We start from the raw sequence: 11,559 nt of genomic DNA, 5'->3' as shown, positions 1-11,559 counted from the left end.
TTAGGGGGTGTTCGTCTCGTGGGGCAGGCTTAGCCGTTTTCTTCTGGCAGAGGATATAGGTGATTCCCAGTGCACCTCTCTAAGTGGCACCTGAAGTCAGAGGCCCCTTGCCCCTGTGTTCTTGGGTGGGAGGCCCCTAGGCAGGGTTTGATTCCAGAAACCCACTTGCTATAGTATGGACATGGGATGGAAGCTGGGTCATTGGGGGTGTGTCCCCGAAGGATATGGAGGTCTCCAGACTTCCTCTTCCTTCTCCTCCACCTCCTAGCTATGAGGTGAGCTGGTCTTTACCACACACTCACAATGATATGCACCTCCCCAGCCAGAGGCTGAAAGTCAAGGGGCCCCCAGGCAGAGCCCCCCAAACTAAGCCCAAATAAGCCTCCTCTTCACAAGTTGGTTCTCCCAGACGTTTGTTACACGGCAGAAAGCTGACCGGCACACCATTTCTAGGGGCTGGTTTGGGCTCAGTAGCGACCTGAGTCCTGATGGCACCTGTAGTCGGACTGTTCTTTGGGCTACCAGCTCACAAATAAAGACATGGGGACTTTTTATTAATTATGAAAGCTCGGCCTTAGCTTAGGCTTGTTTCTAACTGGCTCTTATAACTTAAATTAGCCCATATCTATTCATCTACATGCTGCCACCCACATGGCTCATGGCTTTTACCTCTCTCATCCTGAATGTCCTCATTGTCTGACTGGCAATTCTCACACACCTAGACGACTCCTCCTCTTCCTTACTCTCCCCAGAAATCCCACCTACATCTCCTGCCTAGCTATTGGCCGTTCAGCTTTTTATTACACCAGTCACAGCAATACATCTTCACGCAGTGTACACGTCCCACAACAGCCACCCCCTGCCACAGCTGTAACGGGCGCAGTGTAAGGGGAAGCGTGGGCAAGGTAGAAAAGAGCTCTCGGGACCCACTCAGTGCCACACTCTTTTGCACTACTCTTCATTTTCAGTGCTCAGTGGTTCTGGGAGTTGGCCGTCACCTCTCTTTTTAGGTCATGGGGCAGAGTAGCTGAGAGCTTGCTCGACAGCCATGCCAGGGCTCAGCAGAAAATCCAGATCCCTCGGGGTGCGGTGGTGGTGCACACCTTTAATCCCAGCACTCGGGAGGCAGAGGCAGGTGGATCTCTGTGAGTTCAAGGCTAGCTGGGACTACACAGGGAGTTTTCAGGCCAGCCAGGGTGACATAATGAGACCCTGTCTCAACCAGAAGGAAAAGAAAGGTCCAGATCCCTTGACCCCACAGTGACCTGGAAGCTACGCATTCTGCTGAGGGTTTTGACATATATGAACTCCCTGCACACTCACTATCAAACCATAAGTGGTTTTGCCTTTAGTTTATCAATAAACACATCAAACATCAGAGAGGTTAATTCATTTGCCCAAAGTCAAACAGCCGATAGGTGGCAGAGCCGTGAGTCGGCTCTGGTTCTTCCAGGCTTTTCCCCATCCTCCCACAGCCAGAACTGTTTACTGAGTGTCTTTCAGATGTCAAATATGCTGAATTCTGTAGAAGAAACAGTCTGCTCTTGAGAAATGCTCAGTGTGAAGAGAGAGAGGGAGTAGAAAGATTTAATGCACAGGCACTCAGACCATGACCAGGGAGGGACAGGGATGAACACCATGACCAGGGCGAAACAAGCATGTACAATAACCAGAGAAGGACTGGCTGCTTTGTGCATTGGTAAGCACGCATACACACACACACACACACACACACACACACACACACACACACACGCACACACACAGGCACACACGCATGCCTGCACTAAAAAATAAAATACAATGTTTAAAGAAAGTTGTTTTTTTTTTTTTGTTTTGTTTTGTTTTTCGAGACAGGGTTTCTCTGTGTAGCTTTGCGCCTTTCCTGGAGCTCACTTGGTAGCCCAGGCTGGCCTCGAACTCACAGAGATCCGCCTGGCTCTGCCTCCCGAGTGCTGGGATTAAAGGCGTGCACCACCACCGCCCGGCTGTTTAAAGAAAGTTTTGCTTTGGATTAAACAACCTTCAGGTTGCATGGTTTGGTGCAAGTTATTTCATTATTCTGAGACTCCATCTCCTCATTTGTAAATGGGACTGTTGTGAGGGCCTGAATGAAATCATGCAAAAGTAAAAGCCTCATATTTAAGCCACATATGGTGGTACATGCCTGCAATCCCAGTGTCTTAGTTGGGGTTTCTGTTGCTATGGTAGAACAGCATGTCCAAAAGCAGCTTGGGGAGGAGGGGGTTTAGTTCATCTTACACTTCCACATCACACTCCATCCCATTGAGGGAAGTCAGGACAGGCACTTGAGCAGGATCCTGGAGGCAGGAACTGAAGCAGAGGCCATGGTCGAAAGCTTGCTACCCACAGCTTGCTCAGCCTGCTTTCTTGTATAACCCAGGACCAACGTGCCCACAGCAATTTTTAACCAATAAATACCCTGCAGACTTGACTACAAGCAATCTGATGGAGACAATTTCTCAGTTGAGGTTGCTCTTCCTTGGTGGCATACTCCTTTAGTCTTAGCTCTAGGAGAGCAGAGGCAGGCAGAATCTGTGAGTTCAAGGCCAGCCTGGTCTACATAGTTTCAGGACAGCCTGGGTGGACTACAGAGAGAGACCCTGTCTCAACAAACAAACAAAACTAACTGGGACACCCAGCACTGGGGAAGCTGAGGCAGAAGAGTCATGGCAAGTTCAAGGCCAGCCTGGCAACAGAGTGAACGTGTTAAAAATCAACAGCCCAGTATCAGGTCCTCAGCAAGAAGTCACCAAGTGTCAGGGGAAAAGATTTTGGTACTTTTAGAATGAATTTTGCAATCAGGCAATAGTCCTTACAACCAATTTGATTCATTTTCTCTCTCTCTCTTGGCAAGGTCTCATGTCGCCCAGGCTGGGCTCAAACTCACTCTGTAGTCAAAGACAACCTTGAACTTCTGACCCTCTTGCCGCTCCTCCAATGCTATGACTCCAGGCATACACTATGGTGCCCAGTTGTATGGGGTGCTAAGGCGGTGTGCATGCTAGGTGTCCACTCCAGCCACTGAGCCACATGCCAGCCCGTGATTCCCTTAACTATAGGGTAACAGCTCTGTGCTGGTGCTGGGACACAGCAGGAGACAAAATGATCTCCCTACCTTCCCAGAGCTCAGTCTCACGGTGTTTCATGTCAGTCAAGGGGAAGACAATGTCAGGGGACAGCTGGCAGAGAGCTCCCCAGAGAAGACAGCCATATTTCAACCAGGGGTTAAGAAAGGTCAAGACAGGTCTTCCAGTTAGGAGCATACAAAAGATTGTTCCGTGAGGCTCTGGGGGTTTGGGGTGGGTACAAGACAAGGCACAAATACAGGCACTTCATGACAGCAGGCATTACTCAACGGAAGCTTCCATAAATTAGTTGAACAGCATCCCCTCGGAAGAGCTCTAGTTTCTGGCCCAAGAGAGGCTGGGATGTTAAAACCCAAGCGTTTTCACTTGGCAACTAGCTGCGCAGCACATGCGCTGACAAGCCGAGTCTTCAGAGCTGCACATGCGCAGCACACGCGCTGACAAGCCGAGTCTTCAGAGCCGCACATGCTGTTGTTCAGCGTGCTGGTGTCTTCAGAACCCTAAGGCGCAGTCCCAGATTCCGGTGGAAACAAACAGAAGCAGATGTGCCGCCTCTGCTCTTGCCAGCTGCCGCCGCCTGCCTCCTTCAGCCCCACGATGCTTGAGGATTTCCTCTGGGCAGAAACAAGGTCACAACGACAATGACAGACACTAGCGGTACACAGTGCCCGTGTCTCAGAAGAAAGCCACTGTTCGTGAACAAGAAGCTGGGTGTGGTGGTGTGGGCCCGGAATCTTAGCTACCCGGAGGTTCACTTAGGAGGAACATGAGTTCAAGGCCGGTCTGGGTTATATGGTGATTTGAGAGCCAGCCTGGGAAATTTAGTAAGACCCCACCTGAAAAAGAAAGGGCCAAAGATTTGGCTCAATGGTTAAGAGCATTTCGCATGCGTTGCTCTTGCAGAGGACTGGGGTTCAGTTCTCAGCATCGACATTAAGCGGCTCACACCTGCTTGTAACTCCAATTCCAGGAAATCCAACACTCTTTTCTGGGTTCCATAGGCACCTAAGCACATGTGATGCACATAATGTCACACAGGAACACGCATATACACAGAAATAAAAATAAATAAAAAGGCCGTGCGGTGGTGGCGCATGCCTTTAATCCCAGCCTTTAATCCCAGCACTCGGGAGGCAGAGGCAGCCAGATCTCTGTGAGTTCGAGGCCAGCCTAGTCTACAAAGCGAGTTCCAGGAAAGATGCAAAGCTACACAGAGAAATCCTATCTCAAAAAAAAAAAAAATAAATAAATAAAATAAAATAAATAAATAAAAAGTAATGAGGCAGGTGGATCTCTGTGAATTTGAGGCCAACCTGGTCTACACAGTGAGTTCCAGGACAGCCAGGGCTATGTAGAGAGATCTTGTCTATAAATAAATAATAAATAAATAAATAAATAGATAGATAGATAAATTGTTTTGTTTAAGGGCTAGGGACATAATTCAGTGGCAGAGCACTCACCTAGCATGTGCAAGGCTCCAACTTCAATCCACAATATTGCAAAAAGAAAGAGAATGATGGGCTGGTGGGGTGTGGGGGTGAGGAAGAAGAAACAGAGCTGGGGATGCTGGGGATGTAGCTCAGTGGTAGAGTACTTGTCTAGTATGTGTGAGGCCCTGGTCATTCCCACCATCACAAAGATAGAGGGTGGAGAGAAAGATCATAGAGGGAGATGATAGATAGATGATAGATAAATAGATAGATAATAGATAGATAGATAGATAATAGATAGATAGATAGATAGATAGATAGATAGATAGATAGATAGATAGAAGACAGATAGATAGTAGATAGATAGATGATAGATTATAGATAGATGATTGATGATAGATGATAGGTAATAGATGATAGATTATAGACAAATGATAAATTGATGATAGACAAATGACAGGTAGGTAATAGATGATATAGATTCTATATTATGATAGATAAGTGATAGATGGTAGATAGTTAGAAATAGATAATGATGATAAGTGATAGATTAATGGTAGGTAGCTAGCTTTACTGAGTCTTAGACATGTTCATTTCACAAATGATTACATGAACACAGAGGCTGAACCAGAGACTGTTGATGTTTGATGAAAAACATAAGAGGGGAAAATTAAAAGCTCTACACGTGCACAGGAAAATATAGGGGCAGCTCCCTGCCACTCTGTGAAAACCACCCTGGGACAGCAAGCATGTATTATCTCAGTTCCTCAGGGTCAGGATTCTGAGCTGAGCTGAGTCTTTGGCTCTCTTGAAAAGCTTCAGAGAAGGTGTGAGTCTGGGTTGCCATGTCATCTGAAGACTAGAGTGGGCCAGATCTGCAAAGCTGACACACACAGCTGATGACAGGATTTGGTTCCTCACGAGCAGCCGCTGTTGTGACTGGGTTCCTTGTTCTTGTAGGGCAGTTAGCTCATGGCAGCTGGGTTCTCTGAGAATAAGCAAGCGAGAGGAGCTGAGAAGCACAGAAAGCTGAATCTCTCTGTGGGCCACATATTGTATATTTCCATGCCACTGTTGGTGACAACTTTTTTTTTTTAGTTTATTTATTTATTTATTTATTACGCATACAGTGTTCTGCCTGCATGTGTGTGCCTGAAGCCCAGAAGAGGGCACCAGATCTCGTCATAGATGATTGTGAGCCACCATGTGGTTGCTAGGAATTAAACTCAGGACCTCTGGAAGAGCAGCCAGTGCTCTTAACCTCTGGGCCATCTCTCCAGCCCCTGGCTGATGACAACTTAAAGGAGGAAGAGTCTATTAACTTCTGATCTCAGAGGTCAAGTGCACTGCGATGAGGAGGACCCAGTGAGGCTGAGCAGGTGACCGCTGCTGCGGTGGTCAGGGAGCAGACAGGAAACACTCCTGCTCAGCTGCTTTTCCCTCTTCCCCCTCTTACTCTGTGAAGTCCCCAGCCCCTGGGATAGTGGTGAGTCTTCCCTCCACTTAATCCTCTCTGGACACACCTTCAGGACACCTGGAGGTGAGCTTCACCTGCATGCTTCTAAACCTGTCAGGTTGACAATGAAGATTGATCACACCTCCAACTGTTTCCACACATCCTCTGCTGGAAGTGATTCCCTAAGGCCCCGTCCCTATCCTTTGTGCTCACACAGGGCCATAAATACCAGGTCCTGGACATTCTAAAAATACAGGTGTTGAAAATGCACGTGGGCAAGGAAAAGAGAAGGAGACAAGAAAGGATACCAGTGGCAGGAGGGTCATCAGAAGCAAGCATGGCTGGCCCTGTGCGGGAGTCCACCTGACTGCAACGGACACCATGCATTCTGAGACAGGGAGGCTGTGGCATGGCCAGCCTAGCCCCTGAAGTAGCTCTCTCTTCTAAATCAGGAGTTGCACAGCTGCGGGTGTAACTCCATCAGAAGAATGCTCATCTATAAGCACCAGGCTCTGGATTCTCTCCTCATAGCCACGGTAAACCAGCTGAAGGAAGGCATGCCTGTGTTCCCAGCACTGGAGAGGATCAGAAGTTCAAGGCCACCCTCAACTACATATACAATATGAGATCTGCATGGGCTACATGAAACCCTGTTTCAAGAAAAAATGGGATGGGGGAAAGCAGTAGCGATGTAGGGGAAACTGTGGTGATATATTGTGTACCCCAATATATTGTGTACCCTAATAAACTTATCTGAGGAATCAGAGGACAGAGCCAGCCGCTAGATTAGACATAGAGGTCAGACAGTGGTGGCACACATCCTTAATCTTATCACTAGGGAGACAGAGATCCATCTGGATCTCTGTGAGTTCAAGGCCACACTGGGAACACAGCCAGGTGTGTACCCCAACGCTTGAGATCTCATGCCTTTGCTTGGGAAGCACACACACCTTTAATCCCAGGAAGTAATATGGCAGGACACAGATAGGTATATAAGGCATGAGGAAACAGGAAATCACTTTCTTTTTTTTCTTTTCTTTTTTTTTTTTTTTGTTGTTGTTTTCTGTTTTTTTGTTTTTCAAGACAAGGTTTCTCTGTGTAGCTTTGTGCCTGTCCTGAAACTCATTCTGTAGCCCAGGCTGGCCTTGAACTCACAGAGATCCCACCTGGCTCTGCCTCCCAAGTGCTGGGATCAAAGGCGTGCGCCACCTGTCCAATCACTCTCTCTTTTAGTGGAGGATTTTGTAGGGTTAAGAACTGGTGGCTTGCTCTCTAACTCTCTGATCTTTCAGAATTTACCCCAATATCTGGCTCTGGGTTTTTTTTATTAATAAGACCATTTAGCAATTTGTGTTACAGAAAACTATTTTTAAAAAAATAGCTCAAAAGTAAAATTTTGTTGCCTCTGGGCTGGAGGCAAGGCTTGGGGAGAGTTGGGACTGGAGACAGCTGCCACTTTTTTCTTGATGTAGCAGAGAAAGTCAGTCCACTGAAGGCTTGTGTTCCTAGAAGACTTTCAAACAAGGGCTGGGGACCCAGACAGCTTTTCATTGGGTGCCAGGGAAGCCAGGTTTAAACACTAAAATGCTCCCCTACCCCTGTTCTTAAAGAACTCACATGTTACACAGAGAGAGAGAAAGAGTTTCCAGTCCATGGCAGAGAAAGTCAGGGGAGGCTTTGGGGCCCCTGGGTGTGAGGGGCAGATTGGACCATCGGGATCAGAGATGATTGGGGAACAGTAAACACTCCTAGTATGGCTAGGCTTCAGGGAAGGAGAGGGACAGAAAGATGCCGGATAAATAGTGAAGAACACTCTGTGCCTAGACAAGGATCTTGGACTTTGTCCTAAGAGCAATAAGCCAGGACAGAGAGCCTGGAGAGGACTTTGCAGCAGGTGGCACAGCTGTGTTTTTTCCATGAGTCGTCATCACAGGGCCGCCGAAAATGAACGGCACAAACCACACACAGCTGATCTTCTCAACAATATGGCGTCTCCCTGTCCCACTGCCCAGCATGTCTCCGTCTTGGCCCAGGCACCATGGTGATGCTTCCTCCCTGTGAAATGTCACGGTCTGTCCACTGGGTTCTGATGGTAACCTCTAAGGCCTCCAGCCAAGGAGCTTTAGGGGAGGATTTTGACCTGGTCTCAGCTTTGCTCTGTCAACAGTTCCAGCAGCCTGCCGCCCCACCTCCCCGCCCCCGCAAAGTTCACAGACAGCGTTTCTGAAATGGGCTGTGGTTAGAGGACATTGCTGCTTTGGGAAAATGTGTCCATCCCTGCCAGGAGGGGACAGAGCGATGAGCTGGTGAGCCAGTGCCAAGGGATGCTGTCCGGAAAGGAAAGGACAAACACACTCAAAGGCTGGTGTTTTGTTTTTTTTTTTTTTTTTTCAACTCTTGCCTTTTCCATTTTTCCATTAGCATCGGCTTTTCCCCTCATGTCCTCTGGGAGAAGGTTAAACGATGCTGCTCAGGAATATTATGTACTTTACCAAAACTCAGATGTCCCTTGTGCATGGAGGGAGCGTGCTGTGCAGACACAGGATGCCCGCTGCAGGGACATAGACCAGAGACGGGTCCGGTGGCCTCCCCAGCACCTTTCTGTCCTCTCATTCTTGTCTCTGAGCAGATCAAAACTAATCTGGTACATAGCTGCTGTCTGATGTGCTGTGGATGAACGGCTGTCTCGTATAGAATATTAAACCTGCAATGTAAGCAGGAATCTCCACAGAAGGCCATGTCCCACATCCCCATTTTGACCTTCTTGGGTATCAGTGCCAAGCTGGGGAGATGTTATAGGGAACTGAGGATTAGCCACCTCAGTGACTCCTGGTGCCACAGAAAGGTTTCCATGCCAGGACAAATGGGGGCTGGGAAGATGGCTTGTTGGGTAAAGTATTTGCTGCACAAACATGAGGTTCTGAGTTCGAATCCCAATGCCTACCTAAAAGCTGGGTGCAGCAGTGCATGTCTGTACGCCCAGCATTGAGAGTGGAGGGGCAGAGACAGGTAGATCCCAAAGCTCACCAGCCAGTTGCTCTAGGCAAACGGGTGTGCTTCAAGCTCAGTCAGGGACCATGTCTTAAAAATAAATAGATAAACATTGTAGACAGCAAAAGAGAATACTTGATGTTGGCCTCTGGCCTCTACATGCACAGAGAAGCACATACCTCCCCATAAATGTAAAAAGAAAATAGAAGAGAGGTGAGGAGGGTTGAAAGAAAGGTATCTCCTGGGCCCCTATCATAGATGACAGGTGGAGAGCACAGAGGTCCTCAGGCCCTGCCAGGAGCTATGTGCAGACATTACTTTTCTATACAGATCTCTGCCCAGGAATCAGGCTTCACGCTGTGCTTGGCCCAGACCTGTCAGAAGCAGCTAAGACTTCCCCTAAGAAGGAGACGGGAGCACATCCAATTTACAGCAGCAGGTTAATTAACATTAGTCTGGAGAATTCATTTCCGGCAGGCGGGTTACCTATCCCAGTGTAGTGAGACCGGCTGCAGCTTAGAAGAACAAATCCCGAGGCTTATAACAAACACACTCCTGCACTCCAAAGGATGCCCTTCTCAGGCTAAGGACTCATCCCAAGCCTCATGGAAAAGGATTATGTTACAGGAGATTAGGAAACAAATCCTGCTGGGGATGGAGCTGAGCGGGTAGAGAGCTGGCCTACCGCAAAGGAAACCCGGATTTGATCCTCAGTGCTGCAGCCTGTAGCTGGGTGTGATAGCGCATCCTATGACCCCAGTACTGAGGAGGTGGCCCACCACAAAAGTCCTGTTGAAATAGTGTACTCCGGGTCTGGGGCTCAGGGGCAGAGCATGTTACAGGAGGCATCGAGGAGAACAGAAGATTGCACTACATAGATCCGAGTGTACAGAGAGCGACATGAATTCATCACATGGGCACACAGGTCATGAAAGAGGTCACCAGCACTCAGCATCCTGACTCCTAACACTACAGATCAGTCTCATTGCCTTTGAACATTTTGTAAATTGAGTAACAAAGTTTGCCCTTTTATTTATTTTTCAAGACAGGATTTCTCTGTGTAACAGCCCTGGCTGTCCTGGTACTCGATCTGTAGACCAGGCTGGCCTCGAACTCAGAGATCCACCTACTTCTGCCTCCAGAGTGCTAGGGGATTAAAGGCGTGTGCCATCACACCTGGCTGGAATGACTTTTTTTTTTTTTTTTTTTGGTTTTTTGAGACAGGGTTTCTCTGTAGCTTTGGAGCCTGTCCTGAAACTCACTCTGTAGACCAGACTGGCCTCAAACTCACAGAGATCCACCTGTCTCTGCCTCCCGAGTGCTGGGATTAAAGGCATGCACCTCCACCACCCGGCTTGGAATGATATTTTTTTTTTATGTCACTATGCATCCCTGGCTGGCCTGGAACTCTCTATGTGGGCCACCATACCCAGTACTCTGAACCTTCTTAAGGAGCATATATATGCATTCTGTGAGTCTACAAGTAAGTGTGAAACTACTGGGTTCTCATCTAAATATCTAAAGATACATATCTTATATACACATACTTTATACCTACCATTCAAATATGGACCCCTTAGCAGTTGCCTGATTTCTATAGGTAAACTTCACTCACACTCACACACACAAATAAGTTCGTTTTGCAAACATTAGAACCTGAGTTAGATCCCTGGACCTCAGGGGTTTTGTTGTTGTTTTATATGCATGGTTTTCCTGCATGTATGTCTGTCCACCACTTGTGCACCTGGTGCCTGAGGAGGCCAGAAGACAGTGTTGGAGCCCTAGAACTGGAGATAAAGATGATTGTGAGCCAGTATGTGGGTGCTGGAAATCAAACCTGGGTCCTCTGGAAGAGCAGCAGCCATCTCTCCACCCTCCTGGGATTTTTTTGTTTGTTTTTGTTTTAGTTTTTTTGAGACAGAGTTTCTCTGTGTAGCTTTGTGCCTTTCCTGGAACTCACTCTGTAGTTCAGGCTGGCCTCGAACTCACAAAGATCCACATAGCTCTGCCTCCCTGAGTGCTGGGATTAAAGGCATGACCACCACCGCCCGGCTTTTTTTTTTTTTTTAAATCTGGAAAGTTGAGTGTGGGGGCACACGCCTTTAATTCCAGCACTCAGCAGGCATACATTGTGGCTTTTGGTCAAGATTTGCCTCCGAGTCCTAAGAAGTTCTGGAACCTGCGACCTGTACAGGAGCATGAGGGCACTTTGGGGGTGGGGGAGAAGAGACAAGGCCCTTAACAGCCAGTGCAGCTTGAACTTCAACCTCGGCTCTAATACCTGCATGCAATCTGGAAACACAGCACTCTTTTATCTACAAAATTGGCACTCTTCTATCATTGGTGGGGAAATTAAATCAGTTTAAAGGTGTAAGTGGCCCGGATCGGTGATTGATAACAAATATTAGTTTACCGGCTCAATTTCTCCTCTTAACCAGGGCCGGTGAAGTTGTTTTGCAACCGGTCCATCAGGGTTCAAAGTGCAAACCAGCCAGACTAGGAGATGAGCGGACAGCGCCCTCGTGTACCGAGCAGGGGAACTGCCGCGGCCCCGCCCCCCACACCCCCGCGC

Source organism: Peromyscus leucopus, chromosome 2 (genome assembly GCF_004664715.2).
Source record: "Peromyscus leucopus breed LL Stock chromosome 2, UCI_PerLeu_2.1, whole genome shotgun sequence".
Taxonomy (NCBI): Eukaryota; Metazoa; Chordata; class Mammalia; order Rodentia; family Cricetidae; genus Peromyscus; species Peromyscus leucopus.
This window is presented reverse-complemented; position numbering follows the sequence as displayed.